General features: G+C 47.6%; 1 long non-coding RNA gene across 2 annotated transcripts; it reads right to left on the bottom strand.

Moving 5' to 3' along the window:
- Window positions 1-737: 737 nt before the first annotated feature.
- LOC141574788 (uncharacterized) lies at window positions 738-20478 on the bottom strand. 2 transcript variants are annotated; one of them, XR_012501936.1, is made up of 3 exons: window positions 20337-20478; window positions 18649-18899; window positions 738-2210 (listed from the first exon to the last, which is right to left on the bottom strand). It is a non-coding gene; the product is annotated as an uncharacterized LOC141574788 (long non-coding RNA). The 2 variants fall into 2 exon arrangements; XR_012501935.1 differs by having other exon boundaries at window positions 20291-20474.
- Window positions 20479-24949: the final 4471 nt, after the last annotated feature.

The raw sequence follows: 24949 nt of genomic DNA, 5'->3' as shown, positions 1-24949 counted from the left end.
CAGTCACAGAACACATCCTGTGGGCACTTTCTGGGTGGGAGCTGTCTGGAAAGCTCTGGGAAGTTTTCTGTCCTTGAAGAGGCACATGGAAAAGGAGGCAGTTGTGTAAATTTTTCCTCTCCCACAGCATGAGCTCTTCCACAAGACTTAAAACTCTCTCCACATCCAATAGTTACAGAGGAGACAGGGGCAGGGGAAGATGTCAGAGACCAAAAAAAGGACGATCTGGATCCAGCAGGAGACCCCGAGCTCCCTCCAGCCGCTCCTGCAGCCATTCCTGAACTTGCATCTGCAGCTGGACTGCTGGGCAACGGAGAACCAGTTCAGGCATCACCACGCCCTGGGGCAAAGCCCCCTCTGCACCCATCCACACCTTCTTCTCCAAAATGTTCTCCAAAATCCCACCATCAGTCCCCTCCCCTCCCCCTCCCAAACTTTAAGACCCTTCCTCTGGAGATGTTTTTGTTTGGTTTTCTTTAGTTTCCTTTGTTTGTTTCACGTCATTTATGGCATGCTTTATTTTTCTTTTTAGAGTTTCATTAATAAAATATAGACTTTTCCCCTTTTAAATTGTGCAATTCAGGAGCATTAGGGGCATTCACAATGTTGTGCGACCATCACTACTATCTAGTTTCACACTATTTCTTTCATCAAAGTGAAACCTTGGATCCAGAGCGCGCACTCCCCTCCCTCCTCACACAGCTCCTGACAACCACAAGTCCTCTTTCTGTCTGCATGTCTTTACCTCTTCTTGGTGTTCCCTGTCAATGAAACTTTAAAAAAGGTTTCTTTTGTCCCTGCCCACTTGTTTTCAGCTGGGGCTGGTGATTTTTTTGTTTTGTTTTGTTTTCACTTGAAACAGCAATTTATTATTTTTTTAAAGGGGATAACCAGGATGATTAAATATGTGATGTACAAAATGAAGCACTTTTAGTAACTCTGTGCATAATCTCAGGGTAGACACTGCTCTTCCCCCTGTGACACCACAGCCAGAAGACATAAGGGAGATGCTTAGCTCTTCCTGTGGCAGAAACAAAATCAAACAAATCAAAAAATTAGCAAAAGCCCAGAAAACCTGCTTGAAAGACAAACCACAACCTGGAAAATACATTCCTCATAACCCAAGGTTGGAGAAAGGATTCCCATCCCTGTAGTCCAAAACCCTTTTGAAACGCAGTGTTCTAAACAGAAACAGAACAGGCATGGGCAGTTCCAATGAGAGGCAATGCAGGTGGCCAGTTTGTGTTAGAGATGCTTGACCTCTCAGGTGAAAACACAGGCAGATGGAAACACTGCAGAGAGAGCACCGGTCACCATCACACTGGCGGGTCTTTAGTCAGGTGACAACCAGCCCTGGTGACAATGTAAGCAGGCAGAGGCTCCAGCAGATGCCCTGGAGGGAAGAAAGAAGGGACGCTCCTCTTCAGGACAAGAGGGTGCAGGACACATCAAAGGGCCACAGACGCAGCTCTTCCCCAGAAGTTCTGATCCTTACAGTTCATCCCACTAAAATCCTTACACACCTATTCAAAGATGCCTTTTCAAGGGTGTTCATCACAGCACTGGTTGAAACAGTCGGAATTAAAGCAACACTAATGTTGATGGATAGGGGATGGGGTCCATTCATTCTGGTTCATGTGGATGAATGAATGCTGTGCAGTTGGAAAAGTGGGTGTCTGGTCTCAACCCAATGTCAAGGGAGGCCTCAGGGTGGAAGTATGCAGACCCACTGTCTGTACCCAGGATCCCATCTGCACTACCACATATGTGTGAAATCAATATAGATGTAAATTGATCTGATTGTGAGTGTGTGAGAGACAGAGATGGAGAGAGACATACTGAGAAACACAGAGACTAAGACATAAGCAACAAATCATTCATGACAGTCACCTCTGTGGGTGGAAATTACAAATCTCTTCTCTTTTAGGCAATATTTCAATTTTTTGTACTGCGTCTGTATTACTCTACTAATTTTAAAAGGATTAAAATCCTATCTTAATGTGACCCATTCATTACTCATCTATGGAGTAATTAAAGTACATTAATCCTATTTTTAAAAGAATTTAAAGTCTTCTCAGGACGCAGTTCCATGTCAGCTTCGTGGCAGCAGAGGTTCTCCAGGAGGTCGTGTCTCTTCTGAGTCAGCATCCAATAGAGGTGAGGAAGAAGTACCAGACTTGGACACTGAAGACTACAGTAGATGAGAGATTCTGTTGAAAGAAAATAAGACCTACATTCACAGAGAGTAATCCCATATTCATGGAGCAGAAGGCTTCATTCTACTAAGATGACAATAGTCCACGAATAGATCTAAGGATTCAAAGAATGCCTACCCAAATCCCAGGTGGTGTTTTGCAGAAATTGACAATCAATCTAAAATTCACGTGGAAAATCCAGGGGCTCAGAATACATGAGTGAATCTTGAAAAGGAAAACAAACTTCGAAGAATGGAAAGTCAGATGGAACCCATGGTTAATACAAAAGCACTTTAAGCTGAAGACACCTGAGATTCAATAGATGTAGAAGAAAACCTGTCATGGAAGCCAATTCTCTCCTATCCCTTTGCCCTGTTAAGTTAGGTTGATAAAAAAGCCTTTAACTTTCACCATTTAACATGGTAGTTACTTTTCTGGTTGGCTCCTGCGTGCGTATAAATAAACCATTTCTCTCGTTCATCTCCTCTTTACTTCTGTGGGCACTTTGGGAGGGACTCTGGATGCTGGGGACCTCCTCTTTTCTCACCTTCTTTAGTGACATCTTTTGTCCCTGGTGAAGTGCTTAAAAAAAAAAGGCTCATTGGTTTTGGGTCAGATTTGGAACATGTATACCTTTGGAGACCCCCTGGAGGAACAAGGGGGTTCAATACTGCTGGGAGAATTTACTTGTCCAAATGCCTAACAAGACGCTATTTGCAAGTTTGTTTTTTTTTTTTAAAGATTCTTACCCTAAAACAAATACCCTATCTAAACCTCTTGGATGATCAAATAGAAAGAAAAAAGGAGAATCATGTCTGGCCTAAGAACACTTCCTTAACAAAACGGAAGGACAGAATCAGATTCAGAGCAAAAATTAAAATCCATTTATACCATCAATCCTCCCACTTTTTTGTACACTGTCCTCATGTAATCTGCCAGATGGTGCCCTGGAGATGGCCCTTTGCCCGGAACTTGTGCTCATTTTCAGAGCTCGGCCAAGCGGGAGGTTGGTCCCCAGGGCCTGAGAGGGGCTATTTGTGAAATCTTCTCTGCTGAGACCCAGCGGACTGAAGGGAACTGTGTGCTCTGAGGGAGAGAGAGCACACATAGCCTCTGTGGAGGCATCTCTGAGATCATCCCAAAGGCACACAGCTCTAACTCTGGACAGGGGAATTTTTGATTGGCATCTTAGTTGGAAATCTCCTCCTGGATAGAAAGAAGCAGTTTCAAAATGTTGCAATTGGATGGGCAGGTCGGCCTCACGAATTTGTCGATGAGAAGGACACGCAATTCACTGCAGAATTAGGAACAGCCATCCCTGCTCTGCTGACTTCATCTACAGAGAAACAGAGATGCGGCTCTAGGGGGAATTAAACACCGACCAACCCTTCTTACCGACGTCAACGTCCCCACTTTATTCTCCTGTCAGGTCTCTGCACAAAAACTGTGGCTCAGCCCCAAATATCACATACCAATCACCCTGAACCACTCTGTGTCTGTGTCCAACTCGAGCATTAAGGCCTGTGACCGTTACTGTCAAATCGTGTCCCCTCTCAGCCCGTCTCCCGCCATCATCCCATCCCAACCTCGGTTTCTCTCTCCAGGTCAGCAAGACTCTTCCCACTGGCTTCCCATCAGCTTACCTTGCCCTGCTTCCATTGCTTATTCCCCATATATTACCCACAATGTTCTGATTAAAGTATGAATTGGATCAAGTTGTTCTGCTTTGCAAAATAATCTCATGACTTTCCATTGTATTCAGAAGGATATCCAGAGTCCCTACCAAGGCCCTGTGTGATGCGGTCCCTCACCCGTCTCTGCAGCCTCAGTTCTCACCGTTCTGCTCCAGCCCATCTTCACCGCCCAGATGGTCCCCACCAGGACAGCGGTGTTTGTAACTCCAAGTCTCGTACTTACACTTCTCCTGGTCTGGGAGGCTTTTCTTGTCAGTTACCTACGTGGCTTATTCTTTTGCTTCATTCAGGACTTTGTTCAAATTATTTTACCCTCAGAGAGGACTTATCTGACCACATTATTTAAAATAGCATGCACATATTTCCTATTCAATCATTTTCTCTCCTAATATGCTCTATGTTTCTTTGTGGCAATTATTAGTCCCTTGCAGTACGTCATACATTTATTTGCTTACTAGTTTATTGTCTGTCTTTCTTACTAGACCCATATTCATGGAACCACAAATACCTCTTTTAACCAGTAACTTTCAAACTGCCTTTAAATGAATTCTTTTATAAGATGAGAATTTCAGATGCTTCCACGGGTTGCTTAGGGGAAAAAAGAGAAAGGATTCAGGTTGAACTAGGTTATTAAGGACCTGGGAGTTGGTTATTTATTTTATACATAGTAGTGTGTATCTGTTAATCCCAAACTCCTAATCTAGCAAAAGACCGAGCTGACTACTATTTTTAAAAGATATTTTTTCTTTTTAAACTTGGGTTGTTTGAGAACTCTTTTCTTATTTGTTATTTTTCTTTTATTTTAAAGACTTTTTCTTATTATTTTTTTACATTGAGGTACTGCGAATTGAACCCAGCACGTACTCTACCCCTTGAACTATACCATCCCCTCCAAAGAAAATTATATTTATACTTTGACAATACCATATTGAATTAAGATTTTTTGTTCCATTTTCCCTTCATAGAGTTTATAACTGAGGGAGAGAGTCAGAGGAAGCCCTGGGCCATCCCTTCCTTCTCAGCAGGTCACTACACAGCAGAGGAGCTTTGCTGTCACCAGGCCCAGCTCACCTTTCTGCTCTGAGGGCCGACTCAGGCCACTTCTCTAAACAGCAGCGTGTAAGAAGCAGCAGAAAACCAACTAGCAAGCAACGATGACAAAACTGACCCACCTGCAGTTGGACATCATCTGCTCTGAAACGAACCTCTTAAAGCTCTTCTTCCTATTAGTGGGTGGTTTTCAAAAATATTCCCAAGGACATGAATCTCACTCTATTTTTCTGGATTTCTTGGGCCTTCTATGACTTTAACTGCAGGGTTGATTTTCTGCAGAACGTCTGCAGGGAAGCCAGGCAGAACACGTGAACAGACCCTGCAGGCCACGGCTGAGGTCTCCCGTCAAAACATCCTTGTTGTGCAGAGCCTATGTTCATTGGGCCATTTTCATGACTGCTGTAATTAGTTCTCATCCAAGTGTCCCACCGACAATGTTTCTAGGAAGAATGTGGCCTGACGCAGATGAGCAGTGGGGATGTGGGATGCAGATGGAAGACAGACTGGAAGGAGAGACAGGAAATGTTTCTTCAGGCTTCAGTTTGGAAGATTTCTGATTTTTATATGGACATTAAACTTGTTCAGGCTGAAGCACCATTTGCTGTAATACGGGGTGATGTACACGTATCCCTACAACTTCTAAAAAATATGTTGAAACTGGTCATGCCAGCCTAGGGGACAGACAGCTTAGAGTGACACCTCCGTTCCAGGATGCCTATGATCTCGGGCTCACAAAGAGGAAAAGAATACACATATTTTGCCTGTGTAGTTCTATGTGAAATTATTTGGACCCTTGCTGGATGGTGTAAGATCAGAGATCATGTAGTCTATCTTACGTCACAAAGATGACAATTCTTGATGAGTCAGCAGACTGTTTCCGATGGCCCGGGGTCTGTGCCAGACATTAGCTGTCTAGACAAATACCAGACAGCCCCCCATCCCTCAAGGAGATCACAGTGTGTCGTGGAAGAGACAAATTTAAATAGGTTTTCAAAACAATGTGGTAAGAGGCCCTTGGCATCATGTATACTGTATGTTCAGAGGGGCTCTTGCACTGCCTGGGGCAGGGTTCTGGAAGGTAGGGAAGGTGTCAGAGAGGAAATGCTTTCTGCACTGACATCTGAAGGATTCCAGCAAATCTCTAGACCAGGAGAGTGCGTGCTGGGCACGGGATTCTCGGCAGCTTGCATGTCTCATGCAGATGCCTGGTCGTGTCTAAGAGCACTTGGCACTTAGGGAAGGAAGGTCAGTGAGGCTAGAGGCTGTGGGGAACTAACGGAAGCTGAGGCTGAAAAAAGCAGCAACTAGGTGATGAGAAGGTGTGACGTTAAATCAGGAAGTGTAGACTTCCTCACATAAGTAGCAGGGAATTCTTTGGGGTTTTAAGGAGGAGAGTTACACAGATTAGTCATTAAAAGTGAGCAAAGTGGATTGTTCACTCTAAATAACAGCACTGGGGAGACTAGCAATTGGTGTGAATTAATGCAGTGGGGAGTGAGGGGCAGGGACTTAGTTGGGGGATATTAAGTTATAGAATTGTAGTACTGACGGGGGTGAGGGAGTGGAAAAGTAAAGAAAAACTCCCAGATGTATGTCACGGAAAACAGATGGGATAGTGATGCCATTGTTTGAAGAAGTAAACCTAGATCTGAGCGAGTGTAAATTCAAACATACAGAGCTTGAGATTTTTATGGGCTAATCAATTGGGAATGTCTACTTGTCAATTATAAGTATATTTCTGGGACTGAAATGAGATGTCCTTGCTGGAAAAGATTTGACAGTTAATCAGTGGACAGAGAGCAGTTGAAGCCACGGGAATAAATGCAACCCACTGACAGTTTACCAAAGAAAAGGGAAGCAGGGCACTTCTGGTTCAGAAAATATGGCAGACCAGACACTTGAAGACCCACTCACTGAAGACACATAAAAACGCAGGACACAATGCCGCCAAACTTTTCTGGTTTTTTTACAGGCACCTTTATTGTGGTATGATTCCTGTACAGTAAATTACACATATTTCACATGTACTATTTGATGAATTTGATAAATGTCTACACCCAGAAAACCATCACCACTATCAAGATAGCTAACATTTCCATCACTCCCCAAGAGGGGCACTATTCGAATACCCATATTTATCCCTTCCCATCCCCTTCTCTCCCTGGTAACCATAAGTTTGTTTCTGTATGTCTGTGGGTCTGTTTCTCCTTTGTAGTTAAGTTTATTTGTGCCTTTTTTTAGATTCCACATAGAAGTGATATCATATGGCATTTTTCTCTTTTTCTGGCTTACTTCACTTAGAATGACTATCTCTACATCCATCGATGTTGCTGCAAATGACATTATTTTGTTTTTATTCATGGCTGAGTAGTATTCCATTGTATAAATATACTATTACTTCTTTATCCAGTCAGCTGTCGATGGACATTTGGGTTGTTGCCATGTCCTGGCTTTTATAAATGGTGCTGCTGTAAGCATTGAGGTGAATGTGACTTTTTGAATTAGAGTTTTCTTCTGATATATGCCCAGGAGTGGGAAGGCTGGATCATGAGTTAAGTCCATTTTCACTTTTTAAAGGAACCTCCACACTGTCTTCTCTAGTGACAATGCAGCCCATTTTGTGAAAGCAGAGCTATGCTCAGAAAGTAACGGGTATTTCTAGGGGCCGGACATGAAGCACAGTGAGTGTGGCATGTTCAAGAATCAGAGGGCAGTCTGCCGGCTGGAGGAGAGTGACAAGGGAAGTGTGGTACAGGTAGGATTCAGACAACGTGGGGACATGACAGGCTGGGATAAGGAGCCTGGACCTCCAGTCATCCCTTGTTAACCATGGGGCACTGGTTCTAGGACTCCCCACAGACGTCAACATCCATGGATGCTGACGCCTCTTGTATAAAATGACACAGAACTTGCATGGAACTCATGTACATCCTCCCTTCTACTTTTTTTATATATAGAAACTTTTTTTACTGAGATATAGTCATTTTACAACGTTGTATCAAATTCCAGCATACAGCACATGTTTTCAGTTATACATGAATATACACATATATTTGTTGTCACTTTCTTTTTTGCTGTGTCCTCCTGTGTACTTTAAATTATCTCTGGATTACTTATGGTATCTAATACAACATGAATGCTATGTAAGTAGTTGCCAGTGTATGGCAAATTCAAGTGTTGCTTTTTGAAACTTTCTGTTTTTTCCCGAATATTTTCAATCCACAGTTAGTTGAATCTGCTGGATAGGGAGCCCCTAAATACGGAGAACCCCCAAGCTCCTACTTCCCACCTCCTAAATTTCCGCTGAAAGCACTGAAGGGGTCCAAACATAGAAGAGCCCCATCTACCTGCTGGAAACCCTGAGGAATTCCGTCAGCGTATGTAGCACAGGAGAGAAGGCTTAGGGCCAACTAGTGGGAAAGGAGGGCCTGCCTGGAGAGGAAGGAGGAAGGACCGCAGTGGAAGCCAGCTCGTACCCTTACTGGAACTAGCTGATAGCAGTGAGGGTCGCCGAGGAACTGGGGACACGTCGCGTGGGGGGCAATCCTGGCCGCCAGGCACAGGGTTCACATAGCTGGGACCCAGTTTGCAAGATCAAAATAACAAGGAGGGAGAGGGGCTGCCTCAGCCCCGGGATCCTGACAACGGCCAGAGCGCCATGACCCCAGCTAATGCGGCTCCCCTAGTAAGCCAGAAAAAGGAAACTCTGAGCCAAGATATTGCAGATTCCACCGCAGCCACACGGATAACTAGATCTCTAACCTGACAAAATGTAACTACCAGAAACAGGAATCTTTCCTTTTCTCTTCCTTTGGACCTTTATAGGGAGCCAAACATCTTTGACGGAACCACCTTTAATCCGATAGAGAGCTCAATTTTTCAGGAATAAGCACGGAGAAAAAGAGTGGGGTGATGGTTTAAAGCCGAAGTCAAAGTGGAAGCCCATCTGAGAAATGGTAAAAACATGCTTCTCAATGAATTCGAGTTATGGCAAAAAGAAGGAGGAAGGTTAAGGAAATCTCTATTAATATCCATTCAGCATACAAGACTAGCCAGCCATAAAAAGACAGCACATTAAGTTAAGATTTTTTTTTTTTTTTTTTTTTGGTGATGAAAAACAATGCCTTAATTTAAAATAAGGTTTGGGCTATGAACAACACACTGAGAGTTGTTGATGAGGAGAACATAAATCTGCATATGGATATGTAAGTGTTCCAAGTCCACCACTAGAAAAAAATTAGCCAATCATGTGTCTAGTTGATTGGGAAATCCCGATAAGTAAATAACTCAAAAGTGGGAAAGATATGGGATTAAATAGGGGTAGTGAGCAATGAAATCCAAGATGTTTATACCTATATTTTCTTTGTTAATGTAACAAACTTAAAGCAACTGTCTAAAAAGTAACAACTGGAGCACACAAACACACACACACACACAATTTGGAACAGCAGAGAGGTAAAATATGCTAAAATTTTCATTATTGAGGAACAGGATCTAATTGATTATTTCATTTTTGAGACTCTTATAGGAATAATGTTCCAATTGCATATAAAGTTACGAACTTAGAAGAGATGATTTATAAAAATTTAGAGAGAATTTTCATTAAGAGGTAATATAGCTTCCAAATCACTGAAGAGAAAATTAACAATAAAAAATTAATTAATCCAGGTAATATGGAGTAACACTGACCATATTTACCACCCTACAGTAAACCACAAAATGGATAAAATATATGAAGCAATGATTTTTAAGACACGTGAAAACGATCATCCACTAGGACCTTGTCCTGCCACCTCTATACCAAGGCTGCTAGCCCTCCTACTGCCATCACCAATGATGTCCACCAGGAGGTGACATTTCCTTCCTCTGCTCCTACTGCAGAGCCAGTCCTGAGTAGTCCTTTTCCAGGTTTTTGGCAGGCAGCTCCCAGAAGTGCTCTCGTGGGCCTTGGTCCCTTTTAGCCACCAGCAAAGGGATCAAGGATGAGCAGTGAGACTCCTTCCTCATCCAAGACCTAGGAACCTATCTGACTTCTGAGCAGCCCTTCACTCTTGTCTGCTGTCTGGTACTCTCCACCCGGCTTCCCGAGTCCCCGGCTTGGGCAGTCTGCACGCTGGCCAGAGACCATCAGAATCTGTTCCCCCGCCAAGAGGCCACGCATGATCTTGAGCAGGGCTCCAGGCCTCTGGAGCAGCACTGCTTGGACTGCGTCCTGGTCCTGGGCTCGTGAGCTCCATGCCCCTGGCTGAGTCAGTTAACATCTCTAAGCTACAGTTTCCTCATCAGTAAAATTAAGACATAATATGGAAAAAAAAAATCAGAATCTGAGGGGGATTAAATTTCTGGTGATTGAAGATTATTTTAATTTTGAATTATACAGCAAAGGACATCATACAATTTTTACTACTTCAGAATTCTAAAGGACAGCTTCTACTATTAAAACTAATACATGCATGTACACACAAACACACTTGCAGACACACTGGCTCTGCTCCACATACATCCCCACGGGCACACACACATGGATTCAATTAACACACACACACACACCCATAACATACACACAACCACACACGTCTTCAGGCCCACACACATACATAACATTCAGAACCACATACATCCCCAGGCATGCGCGCACGCACACACACACACAGTCATGTACCACACACGTCCCCAGGTGTGCGCATGTGCACACACACATCTTACACACTTTGGCGTTATTCTAAATCAATTTACAATTGAGGGTCACAGTGTCCATTGTTTTACCCACTCAGAAGATCCTGACTTTGGGGCGTGAAGCTGGAGTCCCTCCTCTCTGGAGATGATCTTTACCACTTACAGTCTCAGTAGAGCCAACATAACTGCTCTGGACCTTTGGAAGTGCGGGGCCAGAGCATACCTGGGAGCTCACATCCTATACATGTAAACATGTTTAGTGCAGTAGGTTCTAAACTCCTGCCTTTACAAATATACATTCATTACAAGGGGGAAGGCCAGGTTCAAATTTAGAATTCCCAGACACAGGGGAGTCCTGCAAAGAAAGTGAGCGTGTGGGGAGAGCTGATCCCCAGACTCTGATCACTAGCCTGATCCTTTTCTTCCCAATGCTGGGTCCATCCCTTGCCACAAGGGGCCTTGGATGTGCACAGGGGGACACTCAGACCTTACGTCCGGGCTCTGCTCGTACCCTCCATGCAAACAGCTGCCCTTTGGCCTCTCTGTGAGTCCTAGGAATCTGAACTCCGGGGAGAGCCGGTGCAGGCACTAGAAATGGGTCAGGGGCTGCTGAGACAGGGCATTTGGGGTCCTGGGTTTCTAGAGCACGGGATGGAGCCAATGACCATGTCCCCTTGGCCCTGCTAACTCCACCCCATGGAGGGCATGGCCAGAGGAAGTGTCAGGGCCATAGGGACCCTCTGTAGTGCAGGACTCAAGGCAGCGGGCCCCCTTGCCAGGGTCTAAGGGCAGAAGCCCTAAGGAACGGTCTGAGGAGGATGTAAGGTATCTTCATTCCCATTAATTAAAAAAAAAAATAAAAGCATACCACAGGCGTGGGTGGAAAGGGTTTTGTTAGAACAAGGGAAGGCACTTGCCAAGGTCTGGCCATAGAGGGCTGGTGGGTTTGCCAGGTTGATGAGGAACCAACAGGCCGTTAGTCTCCACTGGGTCTAAACACCTCCTGAATTCCTATGGGTGACACTGAAATGCAGTGAGACATGGAACCCTCTTAAGTTGTTAAAATCTTCATGGTGAGATATTCAACTCTCTCCTCATTCTTGGCTACAAAAGCACGATAAACACAGGCAAGAAACTCATTAGCCTGTTTGTTCTTTCACTATTCGTCTGGCGCTCCCTCTTGTAGGGGTCTTTATCACATCACCCAGGGCTGACCAAGCTCAGGATTATAGCTGATTTTCCGCAGGTGGCATCACTTGCTGGTGACACGAAGCAGGCACGTTAGCCACCTCCCAAACACTAAGTCTCCTCCTGGGGGGAGCCTGCAGACCCCCAGTCTAGACTCTGCACCACGATGCTCCTTAGTGCCACTCCCATGTTGCTCTCCTGGCCTCTAGCTCTGACCAGAACCTCGCTGGATTGTCGATAAATGTCACCCATATACCACGTCTAAGCTTGGGGTCCAGATGTGACCATGCTTCTTATTTTCTTCCCATCGATTGATTGATCTTTGTGTAATCGTTTTGGCAGGAAGGCCAGTACCGCCCTCTTGAGGCCTCCCCAAGCCTCCTATGTCTATAACTGTCATAGCGCCCCAGGGGATTAGGTCTGAAGCCTGTCACTCAGACCCGATGGCACCTGGAGTGACAGGAATCCACTCCTGCTGTGGCTCGATGTGGCCATACAAACGGATCCCACAGGCCCTGACGTCACTTGACTCGCTGCAGGGATGCTCCCACACTGCCCCGTTCCCCCCAGAGACAGAGGGCTTTCTGCTTGTTCCCGAAGGCCCCAGCTCCGTGGGGGCACCGGGTCCAGTGGAGCGTCCAGCCTGGTTCCCCGCCAGCCCTTAGGGCCTTGGTGGGGCCTGGAACATCAACTGCCCTCCCCTTAGGGGCCCGTTTGTCCTTTCCAGCCAACAGACCTAGGTCATAAGCACTTTAACTCACCTGAGGGTGTTTTCCTCACTTCAGGGGCAGTGAGGACGGGGCTTCTTCACACTCCAAGTGCCCCAGGTCTGGATGCAGACAGCCTGGCTCTCCCCCCAGTCCTGCAGTTCCCGGCCACACCTGCTGCTGGTCACAGTCTGTGCTGTGTTCTCTTCCAGGAAAAGGGGTGCACTCTGCCCCCTGCCCCGCCCCCACCAGTGGTGGCAGAGGCGGCGGACAGGCAGGTGAGCTGGAGCCTGAGACCGTCCCCGGAAATCAGTGCCCCAGAGGCCGCTGGTGACTAGAGGGACCACAGGGCAGAAGGCAGCATCGGATGGGAGGAGGAGGAAGGTTCAGGACAAGGAGATGAAAGGGGGAACAGATAGCACTGTGAGGACCTCGGCCATGAAAGGGAAGAGAAAAGACAGTGACAGCTGTAGCGGTGTTGGTGTTAAAAGCTGCGGGCTTTTTCATTTAATTTTATTAATTACCATTTCATATAGTGGCATATTTTTATTTGATTAAAGATTAGGTGCCATGTCATATAACAGGATATAGTATGTTATTATTTATTAAATAATACATAATAGTAATATATACTAGCATATTATGTTCTGTTTATTTATTATCAGATAGTATATAATATATATGTAGGTATTTATATACATTATATATAATTCATGCATCTATATAATATATAACACATAACAATGTAGGATTATGATTAATATATTTTATAACAAGATTACATAACAATAATGATGTAATATTGCCCATTGTATGTCTTGGTTCATGACATATTCTCACCTTAGGTGCCTGTCAGAAATATTAATGTATTAAACTTAATATTATAAGAAACAGTTGTGAACCTATCACTCAACATCATAACAGGACTATTGACAGTGACATACTGTGTCTTATCCTGCTCTTGGCCTCTTCTCACAGGAAGTAACCAGCATCCCGAGTCCTGGCTTCCCCTTGCCTTGTGTTACTTTCACATACACAACATTTAAGATCAGTTAAAACAAGTGAACTGCAGGTACATGCAATGAAGTGGGTGAATCACACACTCCATGTTAAATTGAAAAAGTAAGCCCTAGAATGTAGCCAATAGTGTGCTATGCTTTTAACTGTGTATATATGTCAACTAAACTCACTGAATTAAGAACAACTACAGCTAGAGTCCAGGTGGGAGAGGGACAGATAAAAGGTGAGGTGAGCAGGTTTGCTGCAGGTGAGCGAGTTCCTTTCCAGTGACATGCCATTCTCTCTGAAGCAGGAGGCAAGGCCATCTGCTGGGAGTCAGGGAAGAGACAGAGGGAAGGTTAGAGGTGTGCAGAGAGCAGAGAATGTTGACACCACTGAGTGGTAAGTGGGGAAATGTGCTCACTAGAGAAATCCTGGAGGATTGCCTGGCAGTGGCAACATGGTGGGCATTGATTTGTAGTCTTAGAAACCTGTGCTGGGAGAGCCTGCTGCCTGCAGGCTCAGAACAAGTAGAGCTGGGTGAACCGAGATGGAAGTCGGCCTGGTGAGGAACTGAAAAGGTCAAGGCTCAAGGGGGTTTTGTCTGTCATAAAGAGAGTGCTGACTGTGGATGCAGAGCTGGAAGGTGGGGAAGTGGAAGTAAGAGGAACGTGGACAGGCAGGAAAGCAGAGGAGTCAGCGCATGATGCCCCAGTGAGGGTGAAGGGGGGCCAGGGAGGCTGGTGGAGAAGCAGCTGGACGGCTAGAGGAGGGCACTTAAAGGGGAGAGGCTGGACCTGGGGTGGAGACACGCCCGGGTATGAGCCCGTGGGTAGGGTGAATGGGGGATGGCTGGCTCAGGCTGACGGTGAAGAAGACCCTAAAATGAACACGCTGGTGGAGGGAGAATGAACTTTGAAGTCTTGATGGTAGGAGGCGAGGCAATACAGAGCTGGTGGTCCAGGTGCTCCTGACTGAGGCAGATGAGCAGGGAAGCCAGGGGGGCAGGCACTGCTAGGAATGGATCTGGGTTTTCCAGGTGCTCCCACGAGGGGAGGAGCAATCATCTGAAGGGGGAAAGTGAGCACAAGGAGGCCAACCCAGGCTCCTGATCAAACGGGGGTTGTGAGGGGGAAAAGTGTCAACTACAGAGATGGTGGCCCAGGAAACAAGGACCACGGGTGAAGTGAGGGGACACTCAGAGAATAGAGGGAGAAGAGTCTTCTGGGTGTAGTGGGAAGAGAGGCCCCAGGACAAAGGAGCACAGAGGCACAGTGATGAGGATGGACCGGCTCTATGGTGACACTGCAGGGATGGCTGGATCTCTGTCCTGAGGGCTTAGTTTGGGGGGGCTACTGGCCTCATGAGGACCCCCCTTTCAGCAGCCTCGACAGACGCTCCTGTTCCTGAGAGCTGTGTGGCCAACACTGTTCTCGGAGGGGCTCTGCCTCCATCTTCTATCATACTTCCCTGCCCAGCCCCCGACCGCCAGCGAGGGAGCCTGGGCCTCGCAGCTGCTTCCCATGGAGGGAGACAGGCTCCTTGGAGAAGCAGGCTGATCTTACTTTTCTCCGTAACCCAGGTCCTAGCAAAGCGCCAGCGTGGCCCATTCAGAGGCTCAGATACTTACTAAATTAACTTAAAACAGTAGAATAGCAGAGCTGGAGGAAGTGACCACTGAGCTCACAGAGTTCACTGCCCAAACCTCCATTCTACAGATGAGGAAACAGAGACCAAGCAGTGAAGCAGCCTTGGCCAAGGTCACGCTGCTCCTTAATGCTGGCCTGTGTGGGGCATGCCAAGTGATGAGCTGCAGTGAAGGGCCTGAGAGGGGGCTCTGGGGCAGACAGCTTGGGTTCAAGTCCCAGCTCTGCCACTTACTAGCTGTGTGATTAATGACTGTCCTTCCTGTAAAGTGCCACCTCATTGGGTTGTCGTGAACACAGAGTTCCTGGAACAGCACGACAGAGTTCTGTAAGGGTTTGCTGTTGCTTTGGTTACTATTATTATCACCAAGTGAACCCTGAAATGAAGAACAAAGACAGCAAGAATTTTTATTTTAAAGGATTCTAAAATCTGATGATGAATGTTTGATTTAGTCTATTCAAGTCTGCATTTGACCCTTATTAACAACTACACAATGGATGACTTTTGAGGAAATGTTGCTTCATGACTTTAATTCTCACTAACGACACAGGCTATTCAAAAGGAAGCAGCTTTTTTCCAGGAAGAGGGACAAAAAGTTAACAATATCTCGGTACCTCTCAGTCCCCAGTGAATTGGTTGTGACCTGTCAACCCAACTCTGGGGAACTGCCCACTCCTCCTGGGCTTGCTGCACTGCCCCGCGGCCTCCAGGGGGCGCTGTACCCCCACACGAATCCAGTCTCTTGGTTCATATCTTTGCTTCAGATCCCTCAAGGACTGCCCAAGTCCCAGGGCCCCATCTGCCCCGCCAGCCTCGCCTGCTGGACTCCAGGACACCATCCTGGGTCTCAACCATCCTCTACTCCTATGCCCGCCCCACTACTCTTCACTTTGTCCTTCAAATGTGGGCTCCTGTGGCTCTCCACCCAGCAGGGGTCTCCCCGTCCTCCACCTCGGGTAACTGCATCGTCCTGCACGGTGCCTAGCAAACCCATGTGGAGTCAGGAAGAATACAGAACAACAGGTGCTCAGAGGGGCTGCCTTTCCCACTGCAGGGGCCCTGGAGAGCTTTCTCCCGGCTGGTTATTCACAGGCGCTGAAGCTGTAGAATCTCGATCTCACCAATTTAAAGGGCATCATCACTAATTACAAAAGCAATCATTTTTTCAGTAGCAAAAGGACAAAAGACTTTGTGCCCCGCACCTCCAACTTTCTTCTTCTGCCTTCAGAGGTGATTCTCACTCTCTGGGCAAGGGTAGAAAGCAACACACAGAATATTATTTTTCAATGTTTTCTTTCCCACTCTGAAGGTTGCTTTCCCAGAACCGATGAAGGCAAGGATGGTTTGGCTTCCCTGGACTGAGGATTCAGAGACGCAGGGGGGGGAGATAATTCAGCATTATTGAACCAAACAGAGACATTAAAAGGTTCTACTCTAAACAGAAAGGAAGCAGGATGCTATACAAACGGGAAACCATAGTTGGAAATGCAATAACGAGTTACAAGACAATAAACATGAAGATGTAAAAAAGAAAAAGTACATCAAAATACAAAAAGGTGGTAATGGGAGACGGTAGCAAGAAAAGATAGATTTTTTTCTCTTTCTTTCTTTTTTTTTCTCATTATTCTTAGCATGTGTTGGAGCCTACGTGATTATCAGTCTAAAGGAAATAGATATAGTAATGGATTGATATACCTGAAAAAAAAGATAACCACAAATCGAAAGCATACAATAGAGTCGCAAAAAAAAAAAAAAAAAAAAAAGAAACAAACTCAAAATGGCTTAAAGACTTAAACATTAGACAAGACGCTATAAACCTCTCAGAAGAAAACATAGGCAAAATATTATTTGATATATATCTCAGCAATGTTTTCCTAGGGCAATCCACCCAAGCAACAGAAATAAAATACAAAATAAACAAATGGTACCTGATTACACTTATCAGCTTTTTCACAGCAACAGAAACCATAAGCAAAACAAAAAGACAACCTATGGAATGGAAGAAAACTTTTGCAAAAGATGAGACTGAGCATGGCTTAAATTCTAGACTATATAAATAGTTTATACAACTTAATAAGAAAAAAAAATAAACAACCCAATCCAAAAATGGGCAGAACAACTAAACAAGCAATTCTCCAATGAAGATATACAAATGACCAATAGGAATATGAAAAAAAGGTTCAATATTGCTAATTATCAGAGAAATGCAAATCAAAACTACAATAAGTTATCATCTCACACTAGTCAGAATGGCCACCATTCAAACATCCACAAACCACAAATGCTGGAGAGGCTGTGGAGAAAAGGGAACCCTCCTACATTGTTGGTGGGAATGTAGTTTGGTGCAGCCACTGTGGAAAACAGTATGGAGAGTCCTCAAAAGACTAAAAAAAGACTTATCATTTGATCCAGCAATCCCATTCCTGGGCATATATCCAGAAGGAACCTTAATTCCAAAAGACACCTGCACCCCAATGTTCACAGCAGCAATGTTTACAATGGCCAAGACATAGAAGCAAACTAAACACCCACTGACAGATGACTGGATAAAGATGTAGTATTTAGATATAGAAGAATATTACTCAGTCATAACAAAGAAGGAAATAATGCCATTTACATCAACATGGATGGACCTGGAGATTATCACACTAAAGTGAAATAACTCAGACAGAGAAAGACAAGTATCATATGATATCACTTGTATGTGGAATTTTTAAAAATGATACAAATGAACTTATTTACAAAACAAAAACACACTCACAGACTTAGCTAAATTAGGAGTTTGGGATTAACAATTACAAACTACTATATGTAAAATAGATAAACAACAAAGATTCACTGCAGAACACAGGGGAATATATTCAGTATCTTGCAACCTATAATGGAAAAGAACCTGAAAAAGAATAGACTATGTATATGTGCAACTGAATCACTATGCTGTATACCTGAAACTAACAAAACAGCTGTATATCTGAAACTAACAAAACATTGTAAATCAACCACATTTCAATTAAAAAAAAGATAAGCTCTAAATACCTTTATTCAAAGAAAATCTTCAACTCTTACCTCTTACAGAAAGTAAAATGGGAAGCTTGAGCAGGACCAAATTATACTGAATGAGAGGTTACATACCTTCTCCAGCACGTGGCCCATGCTACACCCTCACATAGTGTTTTCCTTCAGCTAAGAATGGCCCTTACTGCCCAGGGAGCGAGTCCTCCTGGGACAAGGCCTGTGTGGCAGTGGCCTTCTTGTCACCGCTCCATCTTACCAGGAGGCCAGGATTTTCAGAGGGGAGGGAACACAGAGCTCATACACTTCAGATCTATTTCCTGAGAAAAACTATGGAAAGACCAAATTCACCTGCAGTGTGGGAAACATGAGCAGGACCCCTTAGCAGACTGACAAGCCCGAAGCAAGACGGCCCGATGTTCACATCGGAACCAGAACAACAACCGTCTGGCCCCAGTTAAATGATCACCATCTCACCTGCAATGAACTGTTCGTACTCAGTGTCAGGGATGTTTCTGTTGAGACTTGAGAGATCAAAAAAGTCAGACCAGGGGATCCGGACCTGGTGGATGTCCAGGCTCTGTCAATGGTAGAGGCGGCCCCAAGGGGGTATCACCAGCACCGACTCCTCCATTTTCAGCAGGGTCTTCAGGAGGAAGGCGATGTGGATACAGACGCTCCTACGGAGGCTGAAGCCCTCTGGAGGGTTGACGTCACACAGAAGGTACCTGGCAGGGAGCAAAGGAGAGCGGGTCTTCAGGGCCAGGCCTCTGCACATGAATCCCGGCTTAGATAGAACAGATTCAATGGGAATCCCTGCACAGCACATGGTCTAGACTCAAGACACGTTCACCAGCTTCTGGTTTGTATAGTGGAGGCACTGCCCACCCGTCTCCATGTGACCAATTACTTCGAGTCCGGGAGCACATGCAGAAGACATCTTGGCATCTGTCTAACAACGCTAAGCACCTGACTAGTACCTGAGCACCTGTTCTCCAGGGGCTCTCAAGCTTCTTGGCCTACAGACCCCTGTACCCTCTTAATTACTGAGGACTCCGAAAGGCTGCTGTTTATGTGGGTTAAATCTATCAATAGTTCCTGTGTTAGAATTTAAATAAGAACTTTAAAAAATGCTTATGAGTTCACTTAAAAATAATAACAACCTACTACATGTTACCATTAATACTCTTAAGCAAAAAATAAGTATATTTTTCTAAACAAAAATTATTAATGAGAAAAATAGCAGTAATTTTAATTTCTGCAAATCTCTTTTGGACTGGTGAGAGCTGAATTCTATCTGCCTCTACATTCCCTGTTTTGTGATATCACAGACCAGGTTTTCCCTGGAAATCCCCACAGGAAACTCGGGAGTGCAAGAGTGTGCAAAAGGCAGGTGACATACCGGCATTTCTACGAAAATAGTCTTGCATCTCAGGGGCCTCAGACACACTTTGATAACTGCTGCCCTACCCTAGGCGAGACTCTCCTACACAAGAGCCAGGCAAGGGTCCTGGCTTCTTTAATGAGTTACCGCAGCCACACTCCTCCCTTCTCTGTGTTAATGTTTCCCACAACCTCCATTACCGCAGATGAGGATGTAATCCTCAACTGGGGCCTCTAATCCCAGAAGACTGCCAACTTTGAGAGGGAAGGCCCATCTACCATCCCTGCACCCCGCACAGTCTATTTTGAGTCAAGCCCTAGATAACTGCTAATCGGCACTGACCCTTGTCTTATTCCTGAGGTTTACTGAAGGAGCCAACATCTGGATGGAACTGAAATTTCCCTGCAGATAAACAAGGCTGATAAACCACCGCATTCCAACATCTGATTCTGGGGCTCTTCAAAACCCGGATAAGGCCCCGCTTCATAAAAGACAGGTCCTCCGCCTGCCTTTCCTTGGGGTTTTTGGAGGCCACGGCCAAGCAGGGCTACCCGGACTCGCGGTCCCAGCCCCAGTGCCCGAGGGGGAGGAAAGCCCTAGGCTGTACCCCAGCCCTGTCCTCCCCGCCCCAACCCGCTCCCCGGCACCACAGCTCCTCCCCGGCAGCCACACCAACCCGGATCCCACCCCGGTCCATGTCCACTGGCCCCGCCAACGGCGCGGCCGTACGTTTACCGTCTGTGGGACCCCGCCCCAGACAGGATGTCGGCCGCCGACTGACCAGGCCAGAACTAGTCGCCCAGGCGAGCAAGCCGCCAGCCCCAGCAGCAAGCACCGCCATGGTCCCGGGCAGCTGCACACTTCCGGATCCCGCTGCCCGCCCCAGAAGCGCACACCGGCCCGCGCAGAGCGCGGCGCATGTAGCCATGGCAACGCCGCGGGGCCCTCCCCTAGCGCTTGCGTCTGTGTCCTCCCGAGGCTAGACGTGAGAGGGCAGAAATTGCGGAGCCAATGGGAGCCAGGGCTCGGCCAGGACGGGGGCTGGGGGGGGCTTATGGGGCAGTTGGGCGGGGCCGGGGCGGGCGGGGCCGAGCAGACGTCCTCACCTGCAGTTGGCGCCGACCGGAGGCTGGGGCGGTGCTGCCACCAGTGGGCGGGCCGGCGGGGCGGCGGGGCAGCGGGGCGGGGTCACCCTCACCTGTCCGTGTGTGGCTCAGCCTGGGATCCGGGGCCTCCCCTTGCACCGGACGTGGACCCAGGCTTCCGTTGGGCAAGATAGAGGACTGAGCCAAGGCACAAACAGCTGGCCAGTTAGGGCACCTGAAGTGCAGATCCGCCAGGCCCGCTCCTGGCCTTGAATTCGAGCTGCTGGGCAGTTTCCAAGGAGACGGGATCTGTCCCAAGAAGGGAGTTAGGGCAGGGGTGCCAGATGCCGGGTTAGGTGCGGTCTTACAGACGAGCCACGGTGAGAGGGTTCAGAGAAGACCCTGTGTTGGCGGGCCTAGGAATTTGGCGTATGGGGTGGGGATGGTGTGTGCCATGCTCTGTGGCCTCCCCAAGAACTCTCACCCCCAAGCAAGGGACCCTGCTCCCTCCACCATTCACTGCATCCCCTGCCTTCCCCAGCACCACTGCCCCTGCCCCCGGAGTGTCCCATGACCTCTCCCCACACTGGGCACTGTCCCTGTTACAGGTACTGAGGTCCTGGTGGTTCCAGCCATAGGGTGGGGGCTGTATCTGACCAGTTAGGATGCCTGGAGCCTTGTATGAAACCTCAGAGCATAATGCAGACGTGCACAGAGGCCCCTCAAACAGGATTCCCTGCATGGCCCTCCCACCATGGACCCACAGCGCAGCTGCCACACCAGGCCAAGCCTGCTGGAAGACCGCTGGTCCCTCTCATCCTGTTCCTGATCAAGAGTGCACCACCCACACTGCTGGGTATTTAGGGGGCCTTAGAAGAGCAGCTGGTATTTTCATGGGCAAATATTTGCTCTTTTCTGAAGATTTCAGTGCAAAGGGACGTAGGATATGCTTTTTCTGTTGCCCTGAAACTGGTGACTAGGATGCAAACTTAAGTCAAAAGAGGTTTTAGAGAGAGCTGCAAAATATATAACCCAAAGATCACTGTTCCCCAGCAAATGCAACACCACCTGGCCGGTGGGGTCCTGGTCCCTCTTTCTGGAGGTTGGGGTTTGCACCCTCCAGCTGGGACAGAGCCCAAAACAGCTCTGAACACGCTCCAACAGGCTTTCCCAGCACAAAATGCCTTTATTTTGAATCTGGGTGAAGGAACCAGCTGAGAAATCTGAGTAAATCTTCCTGGGTGTAACCATGCCTTTTATGCTGAATGAAAGAGCGGCTCTCCACATGCTAACATCTTAGAACTGAATGTTTGTCGAAGCCTTCATGCATGTAGCATGTTGGGAACAGCGTTTCATGGTGAGGGGGACTATATAACTTACATGTGTATGGGGAAGCCCTCACTCCAACAGGCTTTTCCCACGCAAACTGCCTTTATTTCGAAATTGGCTGTTGCTGAGAAATCTTGGTAAGCGTTCCTAGGTATAACCATGCCCATTATGCTGGATGAAAGAGCGGCTCTACACTTGTTCACATCTCAGAAATGAATGTGTGTTGAAGCCGTCATTCACGTAGCGTGTTGGGAACACAGTGTTTCGTGGTGAGAAGAACTATGTAAATTACATGTCTGTGATGAAGCAATTGCTCGAAATGGGTATTCCAGCGCATACTGCCTTTATTTTGAAACTGGCTTCTCAGAAGACCTGTGGTCTCCACTGCAGGTCTGTCTCCAAGCCCTGGGCCAGCATGGTGACTCTGCTCCCCCTGTCTATTCTGGGAGGTCTAGGTGTCCTCCATGGCCCTTCCACCATTGTTTCTTTTGGAAACACCCCGCAGATGAAATGGGCCTGAGAACAGGAGAGCTGGATGCCAGCAGCCACTGCCCAGTTTGTGGCTCCTGGGAGGGGCATCTCCTCTCTGTGGGCTCTGATCTCCCCTCCCCTCTCCCCTACCCCCACCCCTCTCCTCCTGCATTTCCCGATTGATCCCTGGATAATGGTCCATACCAGGAATGACCTGGGAGAGGTTTTATGAGTCTTTAAGGGAAAAAAAAAAAGAAATCTTTAAACAAATTACTGAAAGTAACTTCCAGCTTTCCCGGGAAAGCCCTCTTTCCAATGTTTAAGGCTAGTTGACAAGGTGTCAAATTGCCTAACCACTCACATCTGAGCAACTGCTAACTCTCTCCAGTTCCCCGCAGCATCCACCTCTGGCTACTTGGCCACAAAAGGGCAAGAAAGCTCTTTCCCCACGCCAGCGCAAGCGTGGCTTTGGAGGCAGTGGAGGCTGAGAGAAAGGGCCCCGCCCTGAAGTTTGGGGGGCCTCCAGCCACAGCCAGAGGAGCGGGGGTTTTCAGAGTGCCCCAGCAGGGAAACCAGGCAAGGCTGCCTGGCCCAAGTCTTCCCTGCCCAGAGAGCCCCATGAACTGCTTTGGGCCCCACTCCCCATTTGGGCCCCCTGCAAAAAGGTACCACGGGATCCACACATGAGAAGGCAGAAGGACGGCCCTTTGGCCTGGGGTCCCAGCAGGTGTGTCCTGTGAGACCTGTGGCCACATAACTTCCTTGTCTCTACAGGTCAGTGAAGGGCCTGTGCTGGGCACCTTGGTGCTCAGGAACATGGGAACAACTCTAAACTCAGAAGAAGGACAGAGAGACTCTGCCTGGAAGCAAGGATTCCAGGGAGACACCTTGCCCAGAACTGGGGGACTGTGTGCTGAGTAGACCCCTGGGAGGCAATGTGGGGCTGTGGGGTCCTCTTCAGAGAAGGGAGCAGGTGTGCTTTCCGGGGGTGGGGCCCTGCTTTGTCCAGTCATGTCCTTGTGCAAGACTCATTTACAAACACCTTCCAGTCCACCTAGGGGTGGCCTCAGGGTTGGGGGTAGAGGAGGAGAGTGAAGGGTGCAGACTTAGGGACCCCTGACCCACCCAGGGAGCCAAGGGTCAGTGGGAACATCGTGGGAGTCTAGTGCAGGGGTGGAGGACGAGCACTAAGAACATGCCAAGTCATGCAATAAAGTGACCCGTGATCACGAGACACAGGTGGCTGTACACCAAAGGAGGGAGATAGAAATTTAGACCCAAGCTCTGAGAACCTTGAGAGGGGCTGGAGGGTCCCAGGAGCCCTGAGGAACAGCTCTTCTAGGGGCAAATATATCCCAATACACACATTTCTCATGGATGCTTTTTGGGGTGCAGAGTGAGTTACCATGATCCTGAACTTAGTATGCAATCCCACCCCCTTGTTCATCACGATTCCTGGCAATAAATTGCTGTCATTTGTCCCTGGACATGCACAGGGGAGGTGACTGCTGTGGGGGTCACTGCAGTTCTAGAATCTTCTGGTGTGGGCTCTGTGACCACAGAAACCCAGGGGGATTTCTTAACGGGAGCACATGGAGACCATGCCTGCAAGGACCACCCTCATGGGATGGCCAATGAGCCCGTGGTACCCAGGTCACTAAGTGACGAATTTGTGAGGTTGCCTGGGGTAACCTGGGGGCATGTAGGTTTCTGTGGTCAGCACGTGGGCCCAGCACTGCGGGATGGTCTTCACAAAGAGGGGCCTGCCATCCTGATGATGGCTTCTAACACCTGCAGGGAAAGCTCCCTGGGCTCCTGGAGGTCCATATTGAGAACGTCCTGCCAGCCATGTGGGATCACCTTCCCCTGATGCAGAGGCAGACCTCTCCCCCTTGAGGCCTAGGGGACACCTGGCTCAGGTCCCAACTGTGTGCCCTGGACACGCAGAGCCCCAGATCTCTGGCACAGCCTGGGGTGTGGTTGTGTCAGTGCAGGAAAGGCCCAGGGAAGGGGCTCATTCAGGGACAGAGGCCACTCTGAAGGGATGCTGGACCTGGCAGCGAAACACTGCTTCAGAACTTACCTGGGCTGGGTTTTCAAACTGTGGGATGGAAGGGCCTCTCCTTCCTGCGGTGCAGTGGGGGGAACTAGATCCATCGTCAATGTCAGCCCTGAAAATGGAGGCTGCCCTACATCCATTCCTGGAAAGAAAAATCAGGCCCCTCCAGCCCAGGTGACTCAGAAATTCATTCAGCAATGTTCGGGGCCCCCAGTTTAGGTTTTTAATTAGAGCTGAGCGGCTCAGGAGGCCAGATCCCTGTCCGTGGCTCCAGGAGTAGGCTTTCTGCTGGGGGCAGGATTCTCACAAACACCTGTCTTTGTGGGACAATCCTCTCTGACCAGCTGGGAGGCAGGCTGCAGTTGTGGGAAATCGTGTTTCCATGAGCAGAGGGCCACCAAGTGGTGGGGGCATAGGAGACTGTGAGAATGAGTCCCACAAAATTTCTGG

The sequence above is a fragment of the Camelus bactrianus genome, chromosome 23 (genome assembly GCF_048773025.1).
Source record: "Camelus bactrianus isolate YW-2024 breed Bactrian camel chromosome 23, ASM4877302v1, whole genome shotgun sequence".
Lineage (NCBI taxonomy): Eukaryota > Metazoa > Chordata > Mammalia > Artiodactyla > Camelidae > Camelus > Camelus bactrianus.
This window is presented reverse-complemented; position numbering and strand designations above follow the sequence as displayed.